This window comes from Gorilla gorilla, chromosome 7 (assembly GCF_029281585.2).
Source record: "Gorilla gorilla gorilla isolate KB3781 chromosome 7, NHGRI_mGorGor1-v2.1_pri, whole genome shotgun sequence".
Classification (NCBI taxonomy): domain Eukaryota; kingdom Metazoa; phylum Chordata; class Mammalia; order Primates; family Hominidae; genus Gorilla; species Gorilla gorilla.
In genome coordinates this window covers 107,903,712-107,929,571 of record NC_073231.2, presented here as the reverse complement: position 1 = coordinate 107,929,571, position 25,860 = coordinate 107,903,712, and the positions used below count along the sequence as shown (strand labels likewise).

Genomic DNA, 25,860 nt, shown 5'->3' with positions numbered 1-25,860 from the left:
TGACTAGTCTAACAGGATGTTATAACTATTGTTACAATTATTGTCTTTGAAATGTTTGTACACATACATTTAGAAACTATTTTGAAATGGGTGCTTCCACCATGAGGTAAGCCAAATAATGAAAAAACCATCTTCAGATACCTTTCACTTCCATTATCTCCTACTTAGTTTCATTTTAACAAGAATACTGTCTTGGCTTGGGTTTGTATTATTAATAATTTCATACATTTCAGGGTGTACATGTTGAGTAATTATCTCCCCAATGCTTCTAAGCATTTGCGTCAGTTAACTAAACCTTTTAATGAACCCACTAACAATGTCCTTGGCATTGTATAAAATATAAAATTGGAGCCAGTCCCTAGTCAATGGGTTTTAGCTGGTCCGAGCCTAACAGATGCTCAAAATCAAAACACAGGTCCAAGTTGGTTTACCTTTTATGGCCTCATTTTGGGCAATTGGAAAAAAATGAGGTGTTCAGTTCTTTAGATCAAGTAATGAGGGCTCCTGCCTCACCATCAGAACACGTGTTCTTTATTCACATCTCACTGGCCCAGCTCAGTTCTTTAGCACAAGCCACCCACCGCATGTGGTCCTGCCTCCCTCACTCCATCTGCCACCCTCTATCTCTCGCACCCTTCTCAGTGTCTTCCTGGATGGGGCAGGAGGAAGTATTGGACACATTGCCAGCTCCATTTGACCATAGTACCACCCCCATATCATGTGACATGGGCCTCACTTTATACTCAACAAAACATACGTTATTGCTAAAGCCAAGGCAGGCTGAAGTCCAAGCTAACTTCTCTGTTAGTTTTCCAGGGCTACTGCAACAAATTAGAACAAATTGAGTGGCATAAAACAACAGAATTGTATTCCCTTACAGTTCTCTGGAGGTTAGAAGCCTGCAATCAAGATGCCAGCTGGGCCCTGTTCCCTCCAATGGCTCTAGGGGAGACTCTTCTCTTGCATCTCCCTAGCTTCTGGTGGTTCCCAGCAATCCTTTGTGTTCCCTGTCGTGTGGACACATCACTCCAATCTCTGTCTCCATCTTCCTATGACATTCTTATCTCTGTATGTCTGGGTCCAGATTTCCCTTTTATAAGGACACCAATCATTGAATGAGAGACTTCCCTAATCCAGTATGAACCCATCTTAATTGATTACATCTATCAAGACTTTCTTTCCAAATAGGGCCACATTTACAGGTACTAGAGGTTAGGACTTTCAAAGATAAAATTCAGCCCATAAGAATGTCTTACTGTAAATCCCATGAAGAAGAGCATTTGCTCATTAAAAGGACTTAGTGAGATCTCAACCACACACTCAAGATACTAGCAATCGCTGGCTTCGAAGCAGAATGGAGTAGTGGAAATAGTACAGGATGTGGAGGCAGATGTGTTTAAATCCCAGCCTTAGTACTTGTTTGAGATACCTTAGGCAGATCACTTCCCTTTTCTGGTCCTCAGTTTCCTTATTTATAAAATGAGTACAGTATCTACCTTACAGAGCTATTGGGAGGTTCACGTAAGACGGTTTATACAAAGCATCTGATACAGTGCCTGGTACAGACTAAGTGCTCATTTAATGCTATTTCCTACTTCCCTTTTAAATTGAGCTGATTTCGTGTAAATTAAGTTGCAAATTTCATAGTATTCTTAATAGAATTTAGAAGTAAAAACTCTCTGGCTAATATTAAGGTTATTAGCCAGTCTGAACATCATCTAAGTTTTGTATTTGAAGAGTGATCCTTTTGGAGTGTGATTGATAATTTTGGATATACAATAGGAAATGCCTTTCATCATGAAGGGGGTGGTGAAATGTCCATCACTGGATACTTTATAGATAATCAAATACCCTGGCTCATTTATAAATAATTGCCTTAGGGATGTGATTGGAATTGATTAACCCTGATGAATTCTTGCCACTCTGGGCTCATCTATCTTATCTTCAGGAATTTGTAGGGTATTAAGGTATTTAAGGGCAGAGTTTGTTTCTTTTCATTAACTGTCACATCAGTTAGGAATTGTGTTTGATTGCAGGGTGGAAAGCTGACTTCAGTGGCTCAAAAGCACAAGGATTTGTTTTATTTGCTCTTAGAAAAAATACTGGCAGGTAGTAAGACCAAGGAATGTATGGCTATGTTTTGGTCACTGGGGACCCAGGAAACTTGTGGTTTTCTGTTCCATTTTTACTGCATATTTTTGTTCTTAAGACAGCTTTATAGTCCAAGATGGCTTTTGGAGCTCAAGTCAATGTTCCAGGTAGAAAGATGGAGAAAAGAAGAAAGAGGCAAAGGGCCGTCCCTCCCAGCTGAGTCAATCCTCTTGAGGATCTTTACCCAAAGCCTACCTTCTGTTTTTGCTTTATTTGTTTTTTAATCTTACCAACCATACTTACCTTTAAGGAAAGCTGAGGGAATGTAAATATTTTTAGCTGGGCACTTTGCTACTCAATAATGTAGATAGGCGAGAAGGGATATGTTGGCAGCTAGCAATCTCTGAGTCAGTTCTCTCAATGCATTTGATAACCCCCTTCATGATGAAAAGCACTTCCTACTGTCTAATCAAACTATTATTCAGACCCCAAACCAGTCACTCTTAAAGAACAAAAAGAGTAGTTCTTTGTAGAGCACCTAGGATAGTTCTTTAATTCATCAGCGTTTAGTGAAGTCATTCAGTTATACAACAAATGGTGACTTTTTTTTTTGTTTGGAGACAGGGTCTCACTCTGTTGCTCTGGCTGGAGTGCAGTGGTGTGATCATGGCTCATTGCAGCCTCAACCTCACTGGGCTCAGGTGATCCTCCCTCTTCAGCCTCCTGAGAAGCTGGATCTACAGGTGTAAATAGTGACTTTTGTGTGCCTACTAAATATCTGGCAATGTGCAAAGCTCTATGGTTAGAGCAATGAGGGAGACAGACATAGTCCCTGCTGTCATATAGTTATAGTCCAGTGGAGGAGTAGAGGTGCGTAAGTCAAAGAAGTGCTTGAAGACATAAAGATATTCCTATTGTGATAACAAGGAATGATGTGAGAGGTGCGAAAAATGGAACTGTCTTAATTGTAGAGCTAAGGAAGGCTGCTGACTCCATGGATGAGTTGGGATTTGATGGATAGGTAGGAAATAAGCAGTTGAAGGGGATGTGTGGGTAAATACCATTCCAGTAATTCCAGGCATTCCAGGAAGAAGGAATAGTACAAAGGGAAGGTCAATGTGGGAGGAGCATGAAAAAAGGCTTGTTGCTGTGACAGGATCACAGGGAGCAAGAGGAAGCATATTATGAAATGAGGCAGGGACCAGACATGTGGGGATATGTTAGGCATATTAAGGACTTCAGTCTTCTTTCCAATAGCAGTGGGAAGCCACTGAGTTTTAAGGTGGGGGTGTTACCAGAAAGGGGTCCTGATCCAGACCCCAAGAGAGGGTTCTTAGATCTCACACAAGAAAGAGTTCAGGGCTAATCCATGGAGTAAAGTGAAAACAAGTTTATTAGGAAAGTAAAGGAATAAAGAATGGCTACTCCATAGGCAGAGCAGCCTTGAGGGCTGCTGGCTGCCCATTTTTTATGGTTATTTCTTGATTATACGCTAAATAAGGGGTGGATCATTCATGCCTCCCTTTGTAGACCATACAGAGTAAGTTCCTGATGTTGCCATGGCATTTGCAAACTGTCATGGCCCTGGTCGGAGTGTAGCAGTGAGGACGACCAGGTCACTGTCATCACCATCTTGGTTTTGGCTGGCTTTTTTACCGCAATCCATTTTATCAGCAATGTCTTTATGACCTATATCTTGTGTTGACCTCCTATCTCATCTTGTGACTTAAAATACTTTAACAGTCTGGGATTGCAGCCCAGTACGTCTCAGCCTCATTTTACCCAGACCCTATTCAAGATGAATTTGCTCTGGTACCAACACCTCTGACATTTTCCCCCTCCCTTTTATAAAAGAACCCTTAATCCTAAGAGTTGTAAATGGACAAAGATTCATCTTCTGTAACTTCGTCAGGCTAAACAGGGGCGATGATATTCCTGCCTAACTATCAGGGTCTCTTGTGTTTGGGGTAGAGAGAAGATCAGTCAGAAAGCATCAGTATGGTGAGGGCCATTCATAACTCCAAGTTTCAACAAAAGGTGATATCTGGAAGATTAATAATTGTTCGATTTAAGAAAACATTCAGTAAGCTTATCCTGCATTCCTACACAGAGTACAACAGCACTATATTGTACAACAGCACTATATTCTACAACAGTAAGGCAAAATAAGTAAAATTATCCCAAGTAAATTAAATAAGAAGGCTTTCCATGAACTGGCCAACTGTTGAAACCATGCTGATACGGGGTTGCTAGATGATTACAGTGTGCCCAGAATTAGAATATTGATTCAGATTTTTACATTACCCATCCCTCTTGTTTCTTCTGAGCAGCAGTCAGAGATCATTGGTTGGTTCACAGCAATAAGCAAGGTTAGCCTAAGTTGCAGAAACAAACTCAAAAACAACTAAGACTAAAATCTAGTAACAGGTGTACCATAGTTCTTGAAAAATAATTTTTCTTTTATATCTCTCCAGTTTCCCATTTTTACTAACAACAAATCCTGGTAAGACTGATTTGCTTTATTATACTTGGCATGATTACTTGTATAAAGTGCAGCAAGAATAATTATTTTTCACATAAGCTCTTTAAATTGGCTTCGATGGAACTCTGTTCCATAGACAGAATCTCAGATAAGACTTTTTTTATTTTAAAGCCAAGCCCAGCTGTGGGTTTGTACCTTCAAATACCTATGAGTTGGGTAAACTCCTCTCCTCTTGAGGTCCCAAGATAAACTGGGGCTCCTGGGCCTGTTAGAAAGTGACATTCTTTACTTACCACAGGTCAGGAACCCTGTACACGGTTTGTAGACAAGGAATGAGACCAGTTTTCCCAAGGGGCTTCTAATGGCTCTATGTTGGCTCAAGTCAAGTTTGATTCCTTAAAGGAAAGCACACCATTCCAGACAATGCCTTGGTAAAATAACCAGTTTCTCCAATTGTGTCCTCTTACAAAAGAAAAAAGATTCTTATTGTACTTATGCAAATAACTGTATTGCCATAATTAAGAATACTCACAACTAGTTTCCAAATTCTGGAGAAATTGGGTAGAGAGAAACAAATATGATCCAAATTTTGTTCACAGAAGTATACTTTACTCAGTTGTTAAAAGCTATAAATAGCTCAAAAGAAAAGTTTTCTTGGCTCTGGAAAACAAAAAGATTCAGCAACGTTTTAAGCAAAAAAGTAAAAAAAAGATTACTTCAGTTTTTTATTAGTTCAGTCCATGCAGTTAACTTCTGTTCTGCTTGAACAGAACTCCTGTTCTATCATGAACATTTGAGCTCTCCATGAGAGTCTTGAAAGTTTTTCCTCTGTTCTAATCTCACAGTCTCCAAAGTTATCAGAAACTTGCATTTAAGAATGTCTGTCAAAATCCTGTAGCTGATTATAAACCACCTTTTGAAGAGGATCAACACAAGACAATAATCATCTGTGGATGGCAAAAAGTTTTAGGACAGCCACTATTAAAGCCACAATTAATAAGGAAATTTGGTTACTTCTGCGGTATATAACAATTTCACATAACAATTATAACTTTGATAACATACACTAAGTCATATCAGAATTATAGGAGTTTCTCATAAATTTGGAACACATACCAATAACACATTTATGCAAATACAACCCAAAGAAAGCCAAACACTATTTCATATTTCACAATGCTTTCCATATGATTTTTGTACCAAATAAGCCAATTTTCACCTTTATATTAGTGTACTGTTAATGTCAACCCCAATTTTTAATAAAACCTTATAGACAAATCTATCCAATTTTAATCAGTTTGACCATAAGATTCTTATAAACCTTTTATAACCCTTTACAAGTTTTTGTTAAAGAGCAGATTAGATTAGTGCTTCAACAAAAACCTGTTGTGCTTTTAGTCCAATGTTTAATTTACAGAAAAACTGAATACCCTTTTAACTTTAGCTACACACAGAATTTAGTTCACACACAGAATTTCCTTTATGAGATTAATTTTTCACAAACCTTCTACAACTTGTTTAAACCTTCAGCTTTATCCTATCTAACTTAAAACAACCCTTTAATCCTTTAGTTTAGGCCAAAAATCCACACTCCCATTACTTTTTATAATTTTTTTTTTTACCAAAAACACCTTTCACTTTCTTTACACACCTTCCATGTAAAACTGTTTTTATTTTCCAAAGATTACTAAAGTCATGTGAACTAAAAGGCATTAATTACGCTTTTTACTTTTCTTTTAAAATATTTAAGCTCTTATTATTCTTAAGCCAATTAAAGCTCTTTCATATATAAACACCACACACACAACATATAGAAATATACAGACAGACAGAAGAAGATCTAGTAGTTGTAATATTTTTCATTTGCCAGTTTCTTTTCTTTTTTTCTTTCTTTTTTTTTTTCTTTGAGACTAAGTCTCGCTCTGTTGCCCAGGCTGGAGTGCAGTGGCGTGATCTCAGCTCACTGCAAGCTCCGCCTCCCGGGTTCATGCCATTCTTCTGCCTCAGACTCCCGAGTAGCTAGGATTACAGGTGCCTGCCGCCATGCCCGGCTAATTTTTTGTGTTTTTAGTAGAGATGGGGTTTCACCATGTTAACCAGGATGGTCTCCATCTCCTGACCTTATGATCCACCCGCCTTGGCCTCCCAAAGTGCTGGGATTACAAGCGTGAGCCACTGCACCCGGCCTATTTGCCCGTTTCTTAATTGAATTACTGGCTTCAGGGTGGACCCCAGGGCCAGGAAAGCATGTAGTTTTTATGGCCTAATAAGCAAACACAGTTGGAAGGCAAAATAGATCCCCCAAAATTAAGGGTCCCAGTTTTATATCAGATTCTGGATCCTAAAAAGAGGGAATCAGCCCATCCCCAAAAGGACATTTCCTACCTAGTTATTACACACCAGAACTGTCTCATAATTTGAGGTAATTTCTGTTGCTCCCCAAAGTCAAAAATGTCAGATAATGCAATGCAAAACAGAACAAAGCCTTAGATTTTGAGAGAGATCTATCTATTTTTAATTCCTGGAGATCTATCTACTTTTAATTCCTGGGGTTCCATGAGGAAAACAGAGGTTTTTTTGTTTTTGTTTTTGTTTTTGTTTTTGTTTTAGTCAAAAACATCAGATAATGCAATGGAAAACAGAACAAAGCCTTAGATTTTGAAAGAGATCTATCTACTTTTAATTCCTGGAGATCTATCTACTTTTAATTTCTAGGGTTCTATGAGGAAAACAGAGGTTGTTCTTTTTTTTTTTTCCTCCGGAAACAGGATCTATGGCACCTCCTGTGTTTTTCCCAAGGAACTCCAGGCTGTTAGAACTTGAATACCCACTTTTAATTAAGCTGACTTTTAACCATAGCACTCTTTAAAAACATCCTTTTGAATTTTTTATTATTCATCTTTAGCCTGGCCAAATGGCAAATATTTCTGGCTTTTAAACTTTACTAAAAGTAACCTCACAGGTACTCTGAGAAAGGAAATTCAAGACAGTTTGTGGAGGGGAAGAGAATAAAAAATGGTAAAGGTCATGCAGATATTAAATCAGGAATAACTCACTCCCTAAGCCAGGAATTGAACCCTGAAACTGGGCCACCATTGTGAAAAGAGAAAGCATGGCCACATGGTTACAAGGTCAAGCTCCCAAGGACATGACTGACCAGTTTCCTGGGCCATCTTGAAAGCAGGGCTTATGGGGTTCTAAGCCCATGTTCTATCCTAAGGTAACCCTCTCTATGACAGAAAGATACAGAAAGACAAATTCATATCACAAAGCGCAAAAGATTTGCTGCAGCTTAAGATTAGCCTCACAAATCCTTTTTTTCCCATTAATCAAAACTTTACAGAGGAGATAAACAGTATTTTTTACCATTCATTTAACCAGTTTGCAGAGAGAGAGAGAGAGAGAGAGAGAGAGAGAGAGAGGAAAGCATTGCTTAAGGCAGGGTGGGGAAGGTGAAGAGCTCAGGGAGGCCAGAGAAAGACCCACCCATTTCTCAAAAGTTCAGGCAGCTGCTTGTCAGTTGTGAAAGGATCTTTTCCAGCAGTCTCATCAGCTCTCAAGTTTCCTCTTTTGGGAAGGAAAAAACTCATGTCCCATGGTCCTGTACATCACTAATTTTGTCACCCATAGCCGTCAGCAAAGACTGCAAGGCAGATTAATCCAAAGAGAATAGCAGTTAACATCCCATAGTGCCAAACCCGGTCTTAGTCGAAAGCAACTTTACTGACCCTCTAAATCTTAAGAAGGATTCTAACCTTCTTAAGTTGGGCCTCAAACCCAAGTTTGGTCAAGCGTCCTTGCCTTTTATTAAGAGGGGCCTTTAACCCATTCTGTCTTAGGAGAGACTCTAACTCCCCTAAGTTGGGTCTCTAACCCAATCCCATCCTTTACCTGGGTGCCCTACCACTTACCCAAAGCCGGCCAATCAGTGCTGCAGTCTATTTCCTTTGGGTTGGGGGTGTGGGGTTCTTTAGTATCATCTCTTTCATGGTTTGCCAGAAAGATGTTACCAGACCCCACCACTTACCCAAAATTAGCCTTTGGGTTGGGGGGTTTCTTCACTACAGTCCCTTCCATGGTTTGCCAGAAGGATGTTACTGGAAAGGGTCCCAATCCAGATCCTGAGAGAGAGTTCTTGGATCTCACACAAGAAAGAATTCAGGGTGAGTTCATAGAGTAAAATGAAAGCAAGTTTATTAGGAAAGTAAAGAAATGAAGAATGGCTACTCCATAGGCAGAGCAGCGCTGAGGGCTGCTGTTTGCCCATGTTTATGGTTATTTCTTGATTATATGCTAAGGAAGGGGTGGGTTATTCATATCTCCCCCTTTGTAGACCATATAGGGTAAGTTCCTGATGTTGCCATGGCATCTGTAAACTGTCATGGCACTGGTGGGAATGTAGCAGTGAGGACGACCAAGTCACTCTTATTGCCATCTTGGTTTTGGTGGGTTTTGGCTGGTTTTTCTTTACTGCAACCTGTTTTATCAGCAATATATTTATGACCTGTATCTTGTGCTGATCTCCTATCTCATCCTGTGACTTTGAGTGCTTTAACAGTCTGGGAATGCAGCCTAGTAGGTCTCAGCCTCCTTTTACCAAGCCCCTATTCAAGAAGGATTTGCTCTGGTTCACACACCTCTGACAGGGTTGAGGTGTGGGAGCATGTGAAATGATTGTATTTGCTCTTTGAAAAAATTACACTTATAGAGGATGGATTGGACTGGACTGAATAGTGGCAGACTAGACAGGAGTCCAGGCAAGAGATGATAGTGACTTGATTCAAGAGGAGGGTAATTATGGGTATGGAGAGAAGTGGCTGGATTTAGGTGGACAGATTCTTGGAGCCACTTGACTTTGGGAGATAATGATGGTATAGATGTGTCTTTCTGAGATATAAAACTTCATCTTTAATATGGAAAAAGAGTGGTTACATTAGATTCATTGGGAATAAGAGGGCTCTGTTCTACAGGTTTGTTTAATCTCAAAATAACCCCAACATCACCAGACCTGGATTGTGATATTTTTGTCCTGGTTTAGTCTTAGTGCAATATTTGTAATTCCATATATTTTTCCAATCATACACTGTGGTATTTTGATAAAATGTGCACAAAAGACCTGCACAGTCTTGTGCACTCAGATGAGCAATGCTCAAGTGATGTTTTCCTTGACTGTATGAGAATTGTTAGCTTTTTTAATTTCTCAAATTTAGAATTTGAGAAATAATTGAGAAATTTTAGGTGCCCAAATTTAAACATGTTTTAAACATGGTACCCAAATGCAATGTTTACTGTTGACTCTTTCCCATCCTTAACACTGCAAAAATGTCAGGAAAAAAGATTAAGCAGCATAAATTCATAAGGACAAAGAAAACAGGAAATCAGATGACCATATATGAGAGTCAACAAAATTTTGAAATATGGAAGGCAGTTGGATGAATGGTAATTGACTTGAGTTTTAGCTTTTTCTGCTTGGTTAAAAGCCTAAAGCCAATTATAAGCAAGCTAATTTTTGCCACAAAATTCCAGACAGGCTCAAATATTGGTGCCACTAGATACTTTTTTTTTTTTTTTTAAAGACAGAGTCTTGCTGTCACCCTGGCTGGAGTGGACAGTGGCACAATCTCAGCTCATTGCAACCTCCTGGGTTCAAGCAATTCTCCCTGCCTCAGCCTCCTGAATAACTGGGATTACAGGCACCTGCCACCATGCCCAGCTAATTTTTTTTATTTTTAGTAGAGACTGGGTTTCACCATGGTGGCCAGGCTGGTCTTGAACTCCTGACTTCAGGTGATCTGCCCGCCTCGGCCTCCCAAATTGCTGGGATTACAGGCATGAGCCACCATGCCTAGCCAGCACTAGATATTTCTAAAGGTAGGGTTGATAGGAAGATTTGTTTAAAAAAGATCCCCTCTCTTCCGTCATCATGCTAGGGAAGTACTGTTTATTCTGCATAGATAGGAGTTTACTGTCTAGAGAGGGTGACTGGGAACTCCCAGATGTGGGACAAATAAGACATTTGGCAATGTTTGGGGACATTTTTTGTTGTTTCACAATTGGGTGGCAGTTTCCTAGTGGCATCTAGTGGGTAGATGGCAGGGTTCTGCTAAATATTTTACAATGCACAGGACATCCCCACAACAAACAATTACCTGGCCCCAAATATTAATAGTGTTGAGGTTGAGACACCCCAAGTTAAGTGAAGATCTAGGGTGAGACTTTCTGCCTTCCATCCAATCAGGCGTGTGCATGTACAGACCCTGCAGGAATGGGGGAATAGCTCTGTGGGGAAATTGACTAGCAAATCAAAAGATACGGACACCTGCAGATTTCTTAACAAGACAAGTTCCTGCCAATCACCCACTGCCAATCACTGCCAATTACTCATTTTCCCAGAACTTCTATTCTTCCCACCCCACCAACCCAACCGGGAAAGTCAGGAGACCATCAGGTGATGGTCAGGCAGTTGTTAAACTGTCTCTCTAAAATAATAATTGGTTGCAGGCAGCACCAGGGAAAGGCAGTCTTCCAATAGATAGAAAACACCTGAAAGTGGTGATCAGCCGCTTCCTGATAAGATCTCCGGAGTTGGGCGGGTTCAAGCTTGTGGACTAACAGGCCAAATGGTGGAGTTTATCTGGTATATGACCTTCTTCTGGGAACACTCTGCTGGTAACGGAAAAATGCCTCAAGTGAGCATGTGTACAATTTCACACTGCGTATGGGGCCCCTCCCAAGTGCTGGCAGGCCACTGAGCAGGCAGACAACACCCCATCAAGGGAAGAATCAGGGGAGAAGGGGCATAAACCCTGGAAGCATGCCAGCATATAAAACTCCAGGTCAAAGGACAAGCCATGCATTTGACTCTCTCAAGTCGCCCCCTTGGTCCTCTTCCAAGTGTACTTGACTTCCTTTCGTTTCTGCTCTAAACTTCTTAATAAGCTTTCATTCCTGCTCTAAAACTTGCCCCAGTCTCTCACTTTGCCTTATGCCCCTCAGTCAAATTATTTCTTCTGAAGAGGCAAGAAGTGAAGTTGCTGCAGACTCATACAGATTCGCGGCCATTAACCTACTTTGGTGCTGTGTGATTCGAATACATTCTCTAGTGGTAACAACATCTGTAATAAAAGAAATTTTAGGGTTTTGTTTTCAGGATACATAAGTGAAAGTAATGTAGAAAATTAAGCAAATGAAAAATGAGGCCAGGGCAAAAGAAAAGGCATGAACAATAAAGGAAATCTATTCTGACTGTGCATTTAGAGAGTGTTCAGTCTGCACCTGCACTGTGTAAATGTTGGCACATAATTATTCATTTAACCCTCACAGCAGGCCCATGAGGTAGGTGTGGATACTTTTGTCATTTTACATTTGTTGAAAATGATGCACAAGGTTACATACCCAGTGCCTGGTGGAGGCAGAATTTGGTCAAAGCTGTCTGGAATCATAGTCGTAACAATGTAAATACTGTATTGCTTTAATCAAAATAGCGATGTGACTATATAGAGGTGATGGTGGGGTCAGAAAATGGGAGGAAGTAATGCAACAGCTAGGTGATAACTCTTTGACAGCAGGAAGTAGATATTGTCTAAATGGAAAAAGGAAACAAACAATAGCAATGAAAGAGTTAATGTAAAAATGTGGGGATTATGATCATAGAGAATAGCTAAAAAGAGTTGAGAGTGCCTACTTGGAGGGAATGAGACTGGGAGGGGATAGGGATGGAGCAAAATTGGCTGCTCTTTTTGTTTCCAGGCTGAGTGCTTTTTGACTTTGATAATACATACACGTTAGTCTGATTTTTTAAAAAGTTAAAGATAAAAAGAATAAAGGAACCCTTTAGCCTTGTGTTGGATCACCCAGTTGTAATCTAAGCTTCTACACAGGAAAGGTTCATTATCACCATTCACGGAGGCATTTCACCTTTCTTTTATAATTGCAGCCATCAAGCTTTAATTGGTTATGGGAAAGCTTATAGGGTGTTCTAGAATGGTCTGCTTATTGCCAAAGATAAGCCAAAATCATGCTGAGCTGGTTTGAAACACTGGTCTGCTATTTATAAATTATTTCAATTCAAGAAAAAGGTCTTCTTGGCTTGAGTTTGTAGATTTAATTAGACAATTTCAGAGTCAAAGTTATGGAGCCAGTTACCATTTTAGGGTTGAGTCAGGTTTTATGAACTCATCCATGGGGAAGACACTGAGGTTATATTTTGCTTTTACGAGTGTTGCCTCCTGTAGTTATTTTTTCATTCCTTATCTACTGAAGGAAAAATCACTGTTAATAAATACAAGGAGTGAAACAAATTGACTTTTCTTTTGCCCTTTTGGAACTAGATAGAGGAGACGTTTGCATCTCAGTAGTAATTCTTCTTTTTGTTCTGAGCTCTCTGTTGCATTATTCACCCGTGGACTGGCAAATTATCTGAGTCAGAACCCTGGTAGGAATGGCCTTAGCCAGGGACTGAGAGGCAGACCTAATGCTAACCTGAATTTGCAGCCCCATTACAGTTGCGCCCTGCGGTGGGGGAGAGCTCAGCCTCTTACAGCCAGGAAATCTTCTGAAACGAATAGGCTTCTATTTAACCACCATGTGGTCTTGAAAATTCGCTCCTGTTTCTTTTTTTCAATTTTAAAAATCTGGTGATTTCTTTCCTGATGCTCTAACATAAAGAAAAATAATGATTCTAGCCATGACTGAGGAAATAGTAATTGCAAATGTTAAACAATGCCTAGGGGTAAGTTTTCTATGTGGGGCATTTGTGGATGCTGCATATTTGACCATCTGGAATGGGAGTTGGAGGTGGCCGATTGTGGATGCTCCACATGTATTTTAGTTAGAGAAGGATCCTGGGAAAATTTGCAATAAGAAGCTCCTTTCATTTGTATCAATTTCTGGCAGGGACAGAGAGCTCAGGTGTCAATCATACCTTTAAAGAGAGCTTTTGGCTGGCACCTGTAGTCCCAGCTACTCAGGAGGCTGAGGCAGGAGAATGGCGTGAATCTGGGAGGTGGAGCTTTGCAGTGAGCCCAGATTGCGCCACTGCACTCCAGCCTGGGCGACGGAGCGAGACTCCCTCTCAAAAAAAAAAAAAAAAAAAAGAGAGAGCTTCTCAAATAACTGCCCATTGAAAGGGCTATTATTTGAGAATAATAAGCACCAAAAGAAAGTCTCTCAGGACAAATACTGACACATTTTTATTGCTTTTTGCACTCTTAGAGGTAGAAAACAAGCCACTAACTTGGTTGTGGCAGCATTAATGAGTATCCTTGTGGAAGGGGCGAGGGGGATGTTGGGCTATGAAACCAGATTTAGACATGCAGTGTAAATACAACACTCAACTCTGCTCTTTTCATTGTGTGTTTGTTACAAGGCAAAGCAGTAGGTTGGGGCCACTCTAATGCACCACCAGACACTAATAGCTCATATTTACACCAGTAAACCAAATGGTTGCCTTTAGGGCTAATCCAGCAGCCAGAGGGGTCCCTTAGGCTTCTGTTGGTAAAAGCACCAGTCGTGCCCAACCCAGGGTTTCTCCAGTGCCTTGTAAAGGGACTGCCAGCAGAGCTCTTTAATTTTTATGTTTATCAAATGATGTTCTGTGTTTCTTCTTATGACGAAAGAGGAATCATCTTTAAATGTCAGCACGATGCCTGGCTTAAGTCCGCAGGCTGATGGACTGAACTAATGGGAGAATTGCGGAGTTCGGAAGAGGTAAAGTGCGCATGCGCAAAGCCAGTGGTCTTTTTACCATTATTTGAATGCTCCTTGACTTAAATCAGAAATAGGCGTAAATGAGCTAAACTGTTTTGAAGCCCAGGGCCCGTTTGTGCCACAGCATACTTTTATTTCCTTCAGTGTGATACCAACGACATTAAGGATCGATTTTCTGTATGAAAAGGGCTTTGTTGAGACAGTGAAAACAAAATGACTCATTAAAGAGGTTTAACCTCAAAAATAATGTGTAAATATATTTGAATTCTAAGCAGACCCAGTTGTAGGCTGGTTATATTGTGGTCATGTGATTTTTTGACATTATGATAAACAGTACGTTTTCTAACATTATTAAAAGCTTGAATATTTTGTTCTTTTCGTTTTTGTTTTTCACAATAAGAGAAGAGCCACCAACAGAAAGGGTCATAAAAGAACCCTTTTATTGCTTCTATTCTTAAGGGAGTAGTTCTCGAACTTGGGGAACTTGTACAAAGCCACCTCCCAGAGATTTAGATTCAGAAGGTAAAAAGAGGGGACCGTGAATCGGAACATTTACAAAGTGCTGCAGGTGATTATGATGCAGATGGGCCGGACACCACACTTTGGGGGAAAAAACCCCAACCAACCAAACAAAAAGTTTCCTTCAAACCTTCTTTGGCATCAAAACTTGTCCCATGTCTCAAACCCTCAGGCCTTTGCACACTCTAAGAGGCTTCGCCTCACTATTAAATGAGTGGGCTGGAGCCTCAGAGCCCACTGGTCTTGTATGATTCAAGAACCATTGATTAGGTATGCCACACGCCAGCCCTTCTGTCTCCTTGCAATCACAGTTTTTATGGGAGCCCCAAGCCCTCATGCCCACCATGCAGAGTTTTCATAGAACATTTAGCGTTCCCAGAGGTTCCCCAGAGCCCACACTTTGGTTTGAGAGCCTTCCTTCTGAGTAAAATGAATCTCCTAAGGCTTTCTCTTTGATGAGTGGGAACACCTGTTAAATTCCTTCTCCCTAACCAGCTCCTGACAAGAATATGTTAATCCCATAGGGCTGAGGTCCCCTGAAGTTCTGTGACCAGCTCTGACAGGAACAGAACAATAGTTTGCCCACGAGCCAGCACTTAAAATCTGCAGTAAAATACTTGGCCTGCCTCCCGCTCCCTTTGTGCTATCTGAAAAAATGTGGTGTGCCATGGTATATTGTTTTTGGGTAATTCTGCAGGCCAGTCTTGAAATGAATGCTTGTAGGAAGCTGTCAAGATGAACCTAGCATTAAGCTATAAAGGTCGATTGGAGGTGGTTTAAATAAAGGCGTTTGCTTGGGGTTGTACGGAATAATGGAACTCTTAAGTGAGAAGTCGAAATAGCAAACACCGCTGGCTGCCGACAGCACACTGTGCCATTAACCTTTCATATGAAGTCATTGGAAGATAACTGAATTATATTTCCTTGGGCGGATTTTTTTTTAAGAAGGTAAGTGACAGCAGGGATCTATTTTTATTAAAAAGGTTTGAGAAGTGCAGTGAAATGGCTGTGTATTTGCAATCACGTCTTCCCTGTTATTTGACAAGGCCTGAATAATTGGAGGCAGAAGAATCAGTAGTTCTGCCTCGTTGCTGTGGCACTTTGCTGGATGTGCTTTATAATATTTGGGCAAATTTGCCATTATCCTTGTGTCTTAATTTCTCACTTCCTGAAATACGACTTTACGCTCTGTAGCATGATGGGACTTCCTTAAATGTTGGCAGATTGCTTTATGTGTTCAGATGTGCAAAGAGAAAATAATTGAATTTATTAATTATGCATTGCAGTTCATATTCATTTAAAGCTGTCAAGTGATTAGCTGTGGGAGGTGCGTGAGAAAAGGACTGTTAAAATGACAGCAGTTGTTGCTATACATAGGGCTCCTTGTTGCTATGCCCATAACCTCTTAAAGAAATGCACATTGACACTTTAAAGCCGTAGTTAATAAAAACTGGGTTATGGGCAACAGAGTCGTTTATATTTCCTCCTTTATAGACAGCAAAGGCTGCCATGTGCCTTCCAAAAGAGTGGATTCCATGTATAGAGATCATGTTCCATGACAGGAGGTGCTCATCCTTCCTATTTGCAAATTCTGACTTTGCCAGGTGCTAGCAGGTGTCATGAGAAAGACACACACAACTGTGGGTCTCAGTTTCTCTCCCTATAAAACGGGGAAAATACGGTGGTTGTGCAGAGTGTCCTTTTTGGTCCAGCTCACATACCCAGGATGCGTTTGCTATTTTGGGGTTAGAAAAGAAACAAATAACAAGGCCGGCTGGTAGCTCTGCAGTGTCTGGTCTAAGTTGGTACTCAGTGCTGTTTGTGTGCACAAAGCTAAAGCTCACTGAAGCTAGCTCAGATAAAGGGGGTTTCATGGAAAGGACACAGCGAACTCCCAAACACAGATATTGCAATGCAGCCAGCCTTCATGGGAACTGCAGCAGGAAATGACTAGAAATGAAGCGGTGGTCTCCAGTGGCAGGAGTTTTCTGGCTTCTCTGTATCTTCTCAGCCAGCTTCTTCCACTAGGTTCAAGCATGTTTCTGATCTCTGCAGTCTACAACTCACCACTGACTGCCTGTAGATGCTAAGACTCATATTCCTTCATTTACCAAGTATTAATAAGTGCCTACAGTGCTCCAGGCACTGTTTTAAGCCCTGGTCTCCTGTGGAAGTTTCAGGCAATAATCAGATAAAAAGAAAACCAATCAATAAACAGTGCACTTTCAGATACTGATGAGTGAATGCAAAATAAAATAAGGTAATAAGGTAATTGGATGGGGGAATGTCATGCCGCTTTAAAGAAAGTGGTCAAAGGAGCATTTGAATAGACTTGAATCATGGGCAGAGCCTGCAATGCAAAGATCTGGGGAAGACAATTCCAGGCAAAGAGGCCAGCATGAGTCAAGGTCGTGTGTGAGGAGTGAAGGTGGTGCTTTGAAAGATTAGCAAGAAGTCATGGTGGCTACAGCATAATGAATTAGGGGTGAGTAGTGGGATTTGAGGTCTGAGAGGCAAGAGGTAGGGACATCTCACAAAGGGACTTGTAATATGGTCAGACATTTGGACTTTTTCTCTAAGCGAAATAAAAAGCCATTGATTGGAAGGGTCTTAAGTTGAGGAGTTACATTTGATCATGATTCACATTTTTAAAAGATCACTGTGGTGGCTGTGTGAAAAATAGAATGTAGAGGGGCAAGAGTAGGAACAAAGAGACCAGGTAGCTGACTATTACAGTAATCCCCTTGAGAGGTGATGGCAGCTGGGATTAGGGTGGTGGCAGTGGAGCTGGCGAGAAGGGGCTGTGTAGGGATATTGCAGGATTTGTAGGTGAGTTGGGCATGGTATGATTAAAAAAAGAGATAAATTGAGGTTAATGACTAAGTTTTGCCAGAGCAACTGGTTGCATGGGGTGTCTATTTGCAGACATGAGGGAAGACAGGGAAAGGATCAGGATGGGGGTGAGGGAGGAGAGAAAATAAATTCATGTTTTGGACACATTAAATTTTGAGGTGCCTACCTGGTCTCCGAATGAATCTGTCAAGCAGCTACTTGGATATTTGAATCTGGAGCAGGGGAGAGGTCAGGACTGGAGATTAGCTAAATCTTGCCAGAGGTGTAGCTAGAATCACCCAGAGAGAGAAGGTGTATAGAGCAGAGGAGGCCTGGAGCTAATCTCTGGGGTACCCCGATATCTAGAGGTGGAGACAAGGAGGAGAGCCACCAAAGAGAACTGAGGAGCAGCAGCCAGTCAGGTAGGAGGTCAAATTCCAGAGACAGTGAATTCAACTGATATCTGGCCCACCAAGGTGTAGGGCCCCTTCCAGTCTGCTGTCTGTCCTTGGCCCAATCAGTAGTCGCTAAAGGGAATGGGGGTGTGAGGCCTGCTGTCGACTAAGTTTGTGGGCAGGTCCAGATTTCATGAGAAGGGGAAGGGATAGGACGGGCAGGCATTCTAACACTTGCCTGAAGTATAATTTAAATTTTGCTGACAGACTGTTAAGGGATATTATTTCTCTCTCTCTATCATATCTTTCTTTTAATTTATCTCATTTTTACAGACTTTTTATTAGTTCCCTCTTAACTTTTACTTTCGAAACAATTTCAGAGGCATTTGGTACCACCAGTATCAGGATTTCTTCCTACTTTTCTGTCTTTTTTCCTTTCTTGGTCCAGCTTTTAAAGGTTTCTTTCCATGCTCCCATCCATGGACACAATGCGGCCTCCGTATTTTGAACCCTGTGGAGGAACCATAGGATGGGGTGATCATCACAGTCAGTTCTTCTCCAGGCAGTGGGGAAATGATCCTTTCAATCTGATATGAGTCTTGTTGGAATGAACCTTTCACCCAAGTAGTGCTAAGGCATCCCAGGAGGCTCATATTAGCAATTCCACCCCACCCCCTCCACCTGCCTCTGCAAAGGAGAGACAGGGAAAGAATAGAGAACATTACTTAATTTGGGGAGTTATGTGAGTAGCTGTTGATGAAGAGAGACTACATGATTTCAGAAAGGGCCCGTAAGGGAAGGGGCGTGAATGGGGAAGATGATATAGCATTGCTTCATTCTGGCCTCAAGCAGAATTCTCAATCCTAGGCAACAGGTCACTGTGCAGGTGTGAGTCGTGGGTGGGCCACAGGGACAGCAGGGTCACAAGTGTAGGCAATTGTATAAGTCTACCATCACCATTAGAAAAACAACTTCAAGTGTGTGTCATTTGAGAAGGAAGGCATGCTATTTGCTTTAGGTAATTATACTTACCTGTAATTATTTATGTAATTATAGCTACCTGTAATTATTTAGGTAATTATAGTTACCTGTTCACCAGCATTTGAGGTACATGGTTAAAGATGCAACCAGAGAGGATTTATTCAATCCAGAAGCCTCTTAGGTGAATACAAGTATTATTTTGTGTTGGTTCCCTAGATCCTCTTTGCTGTGAGAGGATGCATTCTCTCTGGAGAGTTGTTTTGAGCTTCTATTTCTCACATATAAACTGTGGAAAATAGAGTTGACTTTTTCACTCCCATGATTGAGTTTAATGGCCTTGAGATGTGGCAAATCCTATGTAGCTGCTAAAATCTTATTCCATTTCTATGTTCCCAGCCTCTTGGCTTTATTTTCAGGGAGGGTTTCTGTTATAACCGGTACAGGCAGGTGGTTCAGCATCTGCCCAGGGAGAATGAGACTGATTTTTCTTCTCCGCAAGCCTCTGTGTGTCACTCACTAGCTTGACTTGGTTACTAACAATAAGTCACCTGTGTTCTCTTAGCAGACTATTTTACAAACATTTTAAAAACATTTCAAAAGTTGAGAAAAGAAAGAGGGAAAATCTTCATAACACATTTTCTTAATAAACACGTTTCATGTTTTATAGTAAACATGTTTTTTTTTATTCCTTTTTGGTCTTTATACTATTTATATGTATTTTTAGAATTTTAATGATAGCATACACAAGTTTTGTATTCCTTTATAATATTTCATAATAGTTTTATTTTTTGCATACTATTTCATAGATTAGAATGACCATAATTTATTTGATATTCTCTTTGGGGGCATTTACTTTGTTTCCAGTTTTTTTTTTTTTTTTTTTTTTTTTTTGAGACAGAATCTCGCTCTGTCGCCCAGGCTGGAGTGCCATGGCGGAATCTCGGCTTACTGCAACCTCTGCCTCCCTGGTTCAAGCAATTCTCTGCCTCAGCCTCCTGGGTAGCTGGGATTACAGGTGCTCACCCCCATGCTTGGCTAATTTTTTTGTATATTTTAGAGACAAAGTTTCACCATCTTGGCCAGGCTGGTCTTGAACTCCTGACCTTGTAATCCACCTGCCTTGGCCTCCCAAAGTGCTGGGATTACAGGCATGAGCTATCGCACCTAGCCAATGTGGAAACATTTTCATGAGTCTTGATTCATCTTGCCAATGTCTCTTAAGTTTATTATTAACATTCTCCTATTGATTTAAATAAGAAGGAATCTCAGAAGGGAGAACTATAAAGGAGAAAAAGAAAACCCTAAGAGATGCAATAAATAATTATCCAGGTTATTCTAATTTATCAGACCTACATAATTCTATAGTATTATACAAGCACACATTGTATAATATCATAGTATTAGACAGTCCTCTGCCTTGGTACCACTATTGTCCCACCAAGTCCTGAGAAAATGAGAGAAGATTTCAATGAGGGCTGAACCTCCTGTTACATTACTATGATCCTATAGTATTATGTAAATGTAATCCTATAGTTTTATAGTTATGTTTCCATAAATATTCATGGACACATAGGGAAAAATTTCCTTTTGGTAACATCTATGAGGTTTAGACTTTTCTTGGTGTGGCACTTGCTGTGAGTTGTCTACTTGTCATATGTTCTCTTTCTTTCTTACTAAGAGAAATCTGAGTTTTTTCAGAGCAATAGGCCCCGTTAAATATTCAGTTTCTCAGTGTGTCTTACAGCTAGTTGGCCAGGGGACACAGTTCTGACCAATATAAAGTAAGCAGAAGTCTGTGATGTTGTCTTTTCCCCTTCCTCCTTCCTTTTGCCTGGGATGCAGCTGTGATGCATTGAGGTGTAGCAGCCACGTTATCACCTTATGGAAAAGAAGCCATACATGAGAAGAAATGATGGAGCAGTACAACAAAGTTCCCAGCTGAATGGAATCATAATGGCCCCACCCAAAGTTGATTAAAAAGCCACAGCTGAATGGAATCAAAATTGATATACCCTAAATTGATTAAAAAACCACTGTTCTAGTTTATCGCATATATTTTACAAGCATCTTCAAGTTCTTTATAGAAGAAAGTAGGTGTAAACCTGTATACACATCAGTAATAATATTGTGTGGAAGTAAATATGCCCACAGGAAGAGGTGGAGGATTTCCTGTGGAACCGACGTGAGAGCTGCTGATCAAGTGCAGTCAGGGTTGATGGCCGTGAATCTAATTTCTGAGACTCAAAAACCAGTCAAAAAGTATACAGGTCATCAGTCTGGATTTGGGGCACAAAAATTAAGATCTTGAAGAGAATATGGCCAACAGGAAGCTAGGTCAGTCTCCTAGGGGTTCAGAATCAGCTGTCACACCAATGTCAGGAACTTCTGAGATAAAGACTGGGAGAACTTTATAGAATAGAATGGGAGTTTGCCCAGAGGGTGGACTGATATTAGAGAAGCAACCCACAGATACCAGACTGTACTTCTGGTGCCATTTTCCCCTTCTTAGTCCACTTGATAGCTTAACCAACCCTCTGCCTTTGTACCACTTGTCCCATCAAATCCTGAAAAAATGAGAGCAGATGTTGATGAAAGCTGGACCTTCTGTACCACATCTGATGATTGGGTGATTTTTTCTCATAGACTAGCTTCTGGCTCTGTACATTTCAAACCTTGTTTCTCCTTTGCCACTTCAGTGCTAGACACCTGAGGACTTGTTCATGTCCTCTCGCCTTGTACCGTCAGTAAATGTCACTGGGTGAATCAGCACAGTGGGTGGTAGGAACATTCCTGAAAGTACTATATACCATGGGACAGACAGCAATCACTTAACTACACATAGAAATGATCGCAAAACTCATTAATGGTGTCCTGCAAAACTTCTAACTCGAGGTGTTCCAATTCAACTGCCAGATTCCAAAAACATCTAGTGCAACTCTGGCTACCTTATGTGAGAACAAAGGTGAACCTGTAGTGAAAAGAGACAGCAATTTCAACCAGTCGCTGTTGAAATACCTTATTAATGCAAACATTTTAAAAAATCACCATGAAGGTACAGCATTAGGACCCTGCCTAGGGCTTTCAAAGGGGCTTGTGTGCCCTCAGAAAGGGTCCTGAAGCTTAAGCTCCTGAAGCTTTATGGCAAACCCATCTTTGTACACTCCTTTTAGGAGATGTGCCAGCAGCACATGTGATACCTGTGGACTGCTTTTTATGCTGCTTGACAATTTGAGACAAGTAGCTTTAAAAATAATATATATTTTGTTTTGTTTTAAATTTTAGGTAATCCATGCTATCGTAAAAAAAAAGCATAAAATATTTTTACTGTAATTCTGCCATTTCATATAATTTCTTTCTGATCATGTTACATCTATATATAGGTGTATAGGTATATCTCTCTATATTCTCATCATCAAAAACAGGACAACTTCCAAATGTCATTTTAAAGATGAGATTTATTGTGAGCTTTCTTTTATATAATTATATGTCATAAAATATTCTTATAAAAGGGTGATATTTTATTTTATTTTTTTAAGTCAGGGTCTCACTGTGTTGCCCAGGCTGCAATGCAGTGACGCGATCTTGGCTCACTGCAACCTCTGCCTCCCGGCTTCAAGCAATTCTCCTTCCTCAGCCTCCTGAGTAGCCGGGATTACGAGCGTGTGCCACCATGCCCAGCTATAAAAGGGTGATTTAAAAAATAACTTTACAATATTCTAAATTTCCCTATTATTGGACATTTAGGTTATTTTAATATCTTTTATATTATAAATAAAGTTGTGGAAAATATCTTTCTACATACATATTTATGTGCACTTTTTATTATGTACATGATACATTCCTAGGATAAATTCCTAGAAGTGATATTACTGAGTCACAAGATATAGAAAATGTTAAGAATTTTATACATACAGATAAGTCGTTCTCCAGAAAGTCTGTATGAATTTACACTTATGAAAAAAATGTGTGAGAGTGTTTTTCTAACCCTTGCCAGAAAAATATACAATTATTTAGAAAAATCTTTCTAATGGTGTCCTATGGTTAATGCTTATTTCTCTGATGATTGTGATACTGAAAACTTTTTGTATGTATTTTGGCTTTGTATAGCTTATGTAAATTGTCAGCTCCTTGGGCAAGAGTGTTTAATTAGATGATTTTTAATTAAGGCACTACATTTCCCAAAGTGCATAAAGCCTATTAAATGTATTATTATTATTATTATTTTGCTTTCTTCCATCTGTCTGCTCTCTCTCTGGCTTTTCTTCTTTTCTCTAAGTAGCGGAGGGCCCAAAGAGCTGCCCTTCACAAACTCTGTTGTTGTCTTTGTGTTAAACTGAGCCAGATGATACTGTCATTTTTGGAAGGTTGAAAAATGGTTGACTATCAGAAATTTCATGTGGTTAAACCTGATATATTTCTCTTGACAAATCTGATTTAATTTCCCTTTCTCCCTAGAGCCGAATCTTTCCCCTCTTTCAAGGGTCATTTTAAATGTGATTCTCTTGCTGAGTGCTGCCCCTCCCATCCACCCCAGCTGGAAATTCCACCCTTCCGATAACCCTTTCCACGCACAACTTCTCTGTAACGTTTTTCCTCCTACCATCTGATTCTTTCAGAACTTTCTTTTATATTGAGATATCATTTACATATAGTAAAAATGCAAAAATCTTAATTGTACAACTTGATGAATTTTTACGTACGTATATTCCTGTGCAACAAACACTCACATCAAAATACAGAACATTTTCATCACTCCAGAGAGTTCTCTCATGCCCCTTCCCAGGTAATAACCACTGCCAGCTACCAAAGGTAATGACTGTTCTGATTTCTATCATAGATTACTTTTTCATGTCCTTGAAGTCAAATAGATGGCATCATACAATATATACTGTTTTGTGTCTGGCTACTTTTTCTCAACACAACGCTTTTGAGCTTCATCTATGTGATTCTATGTATCAGTAGCTTGTTCTTTTTTTATTACTGTATAGAATTCCACTGTATGAATATGTAACAATTTGTTTCTACATTCTCCTGTTGATGGATACTTGGGTTGTTTCCAGTTTTTCACAATAATGAATAAAGATGCTGGCCAGGCATGGTGGATCATGCCTGTAATCCCAGCACTTTGGTAGGCTGAGATAGGAGGATCTCTTGAACCCAGAGTTCGTCTACATCCTCACCATCATTTGATGTATGCATCTTTTTCATTCTATGTGTAGTGGTATTTCATTGTGATTTTAATGAGGCATGTTGTTTTAATTCCATGATGAATAACAATATTGAGCACCTTTTCATATGTTTAATTTCCATTTGGATATCTGCTCTTATAAAGTGCCTATTCAAGTTTTTTGCCCATTGTCTTAACAACTATAGTTTTATAGTAGGTCTTGAAGTCTGGCCGTTTAAGTCCTCCAACTTTATTTTTCTTTTTTCAGAGTTGTCTTGGCTATTTCAGATCCTTTAAATTTCCACATAATTTTCAGAATAAGCTTGTCAATTTCTACAAAACAATACCTGCTGGGGTTTTGACTGGGACTGTGTTGAATCCATAGGTCAGTTTGTGAGAATTGCTATCTTCATCCATGTACATTGTATATCTTGCCATTTATGTAGGTCTTCTTTCATTATCTCAGCAATGTTTTCAATGTAGGGGTCTTGCATATCTTCTGTTAAATGTATTCCTATGTATTTGATTTTTTATGCCATTGTAAATGGTATTGTTTTAAAATTTCGTTTTCTGATTGCTGATTGCTAGTATATAGAAATACAATTTGTTTTGGTATACTAACTCTGTTTTGTTTCTCTCCTTACTTCACATATTCTTGTAGTTGTTTATAGATAGATTTCTTCAGATTTGCTAGATATACAATTATGTAACCTGCTAATAAAGGTTTACTTCTTCCTTTCCAATATGTATGCCTTTTATTTCATTTTTTAAACCTTATTGCATAACTTCTATACATTTTTCTCCCCTTCAGACTGTAAGCTGCCTGAGACAAGATGCTTTGAGGCAAAACCCTAGCATAGTGCTTTAAACATCGAAAAGACTAAGAGAATTTTCGTTGGTTATGTAAATGATGAAGGGGAAAACAATGAAATTAAAGCCTTAATTTGCTATTCTATATGATCAGTGAACCAATACCAAGAAAAAGGATACTGGTTAAAAACCATTTTTATGAGTTGATACATTTTTATTTGCAAGGATTGCCGCAGGTGTGTTCAAGACTCTCCCAGGTCATTCTGCTTGGTTTGTGGTTCCTGGTTCCTGGATCCTACACTGATGTTATGTTAGTGTTCATTGCGTTCTTTTATAAGACTCTTACTAAGCATTCTGAGAATTCCAAAATAGCAGTAACTGCTTCTCCCCAGGATAGCACAGAGCAGATGGATCCCTGAACCTCATTGCCTTTGGTCCCAATTCCCCAAGCTTCTGTTGGTGTAGAAAAAAAATCTGCATTTTCAATATTGCTGGAGTGAAGCCTGGGAAATTTTCAACTTTGAGTCTTTAAATTCCAAAAAGCAATGTTATTTTTAGATTTCTATTATACACTAGGAGTTTGTGAGTGAAGTCGTATTAAGGGGTGAGGATGAGGGCTTATGTGAATGGGTGATGGTCTTTTCCCAGTAAGCAGCCATTCTTGCCAGTTTTGAAGACACATGGGACTGTGAACTGGCTGCCCATGAGCTAAGATAACTCCCAAGGTAGGAGGAAAATAAGTGATTGGACATTGATACCTATTTTTGCATTTGGTTGCAGTAGTTATTTCTTTTTTGTAGATTTCATTGTTCACATGGCTGAAAGATGGATGATGAGTTATTTTCTAAGGAGGTAATTCCATTGTTTCTTTGCAA

The 25,860-nt window shown here is 39.9% G+C and overlaps 1 protein-coding gene across 23 annotated transcripts in view; it reads left to right on the top strand.

Moving 5' to 3' along the window:
• Positions 1-25,860, top strand: part of NCALD (neurocalcin delta) — a 438,037-nt gene that overhangs the window by 29,858 nt on the left and 382,319 nt on the right. The gene's annotated exons all lie outside the window — the stretch shown is intronic.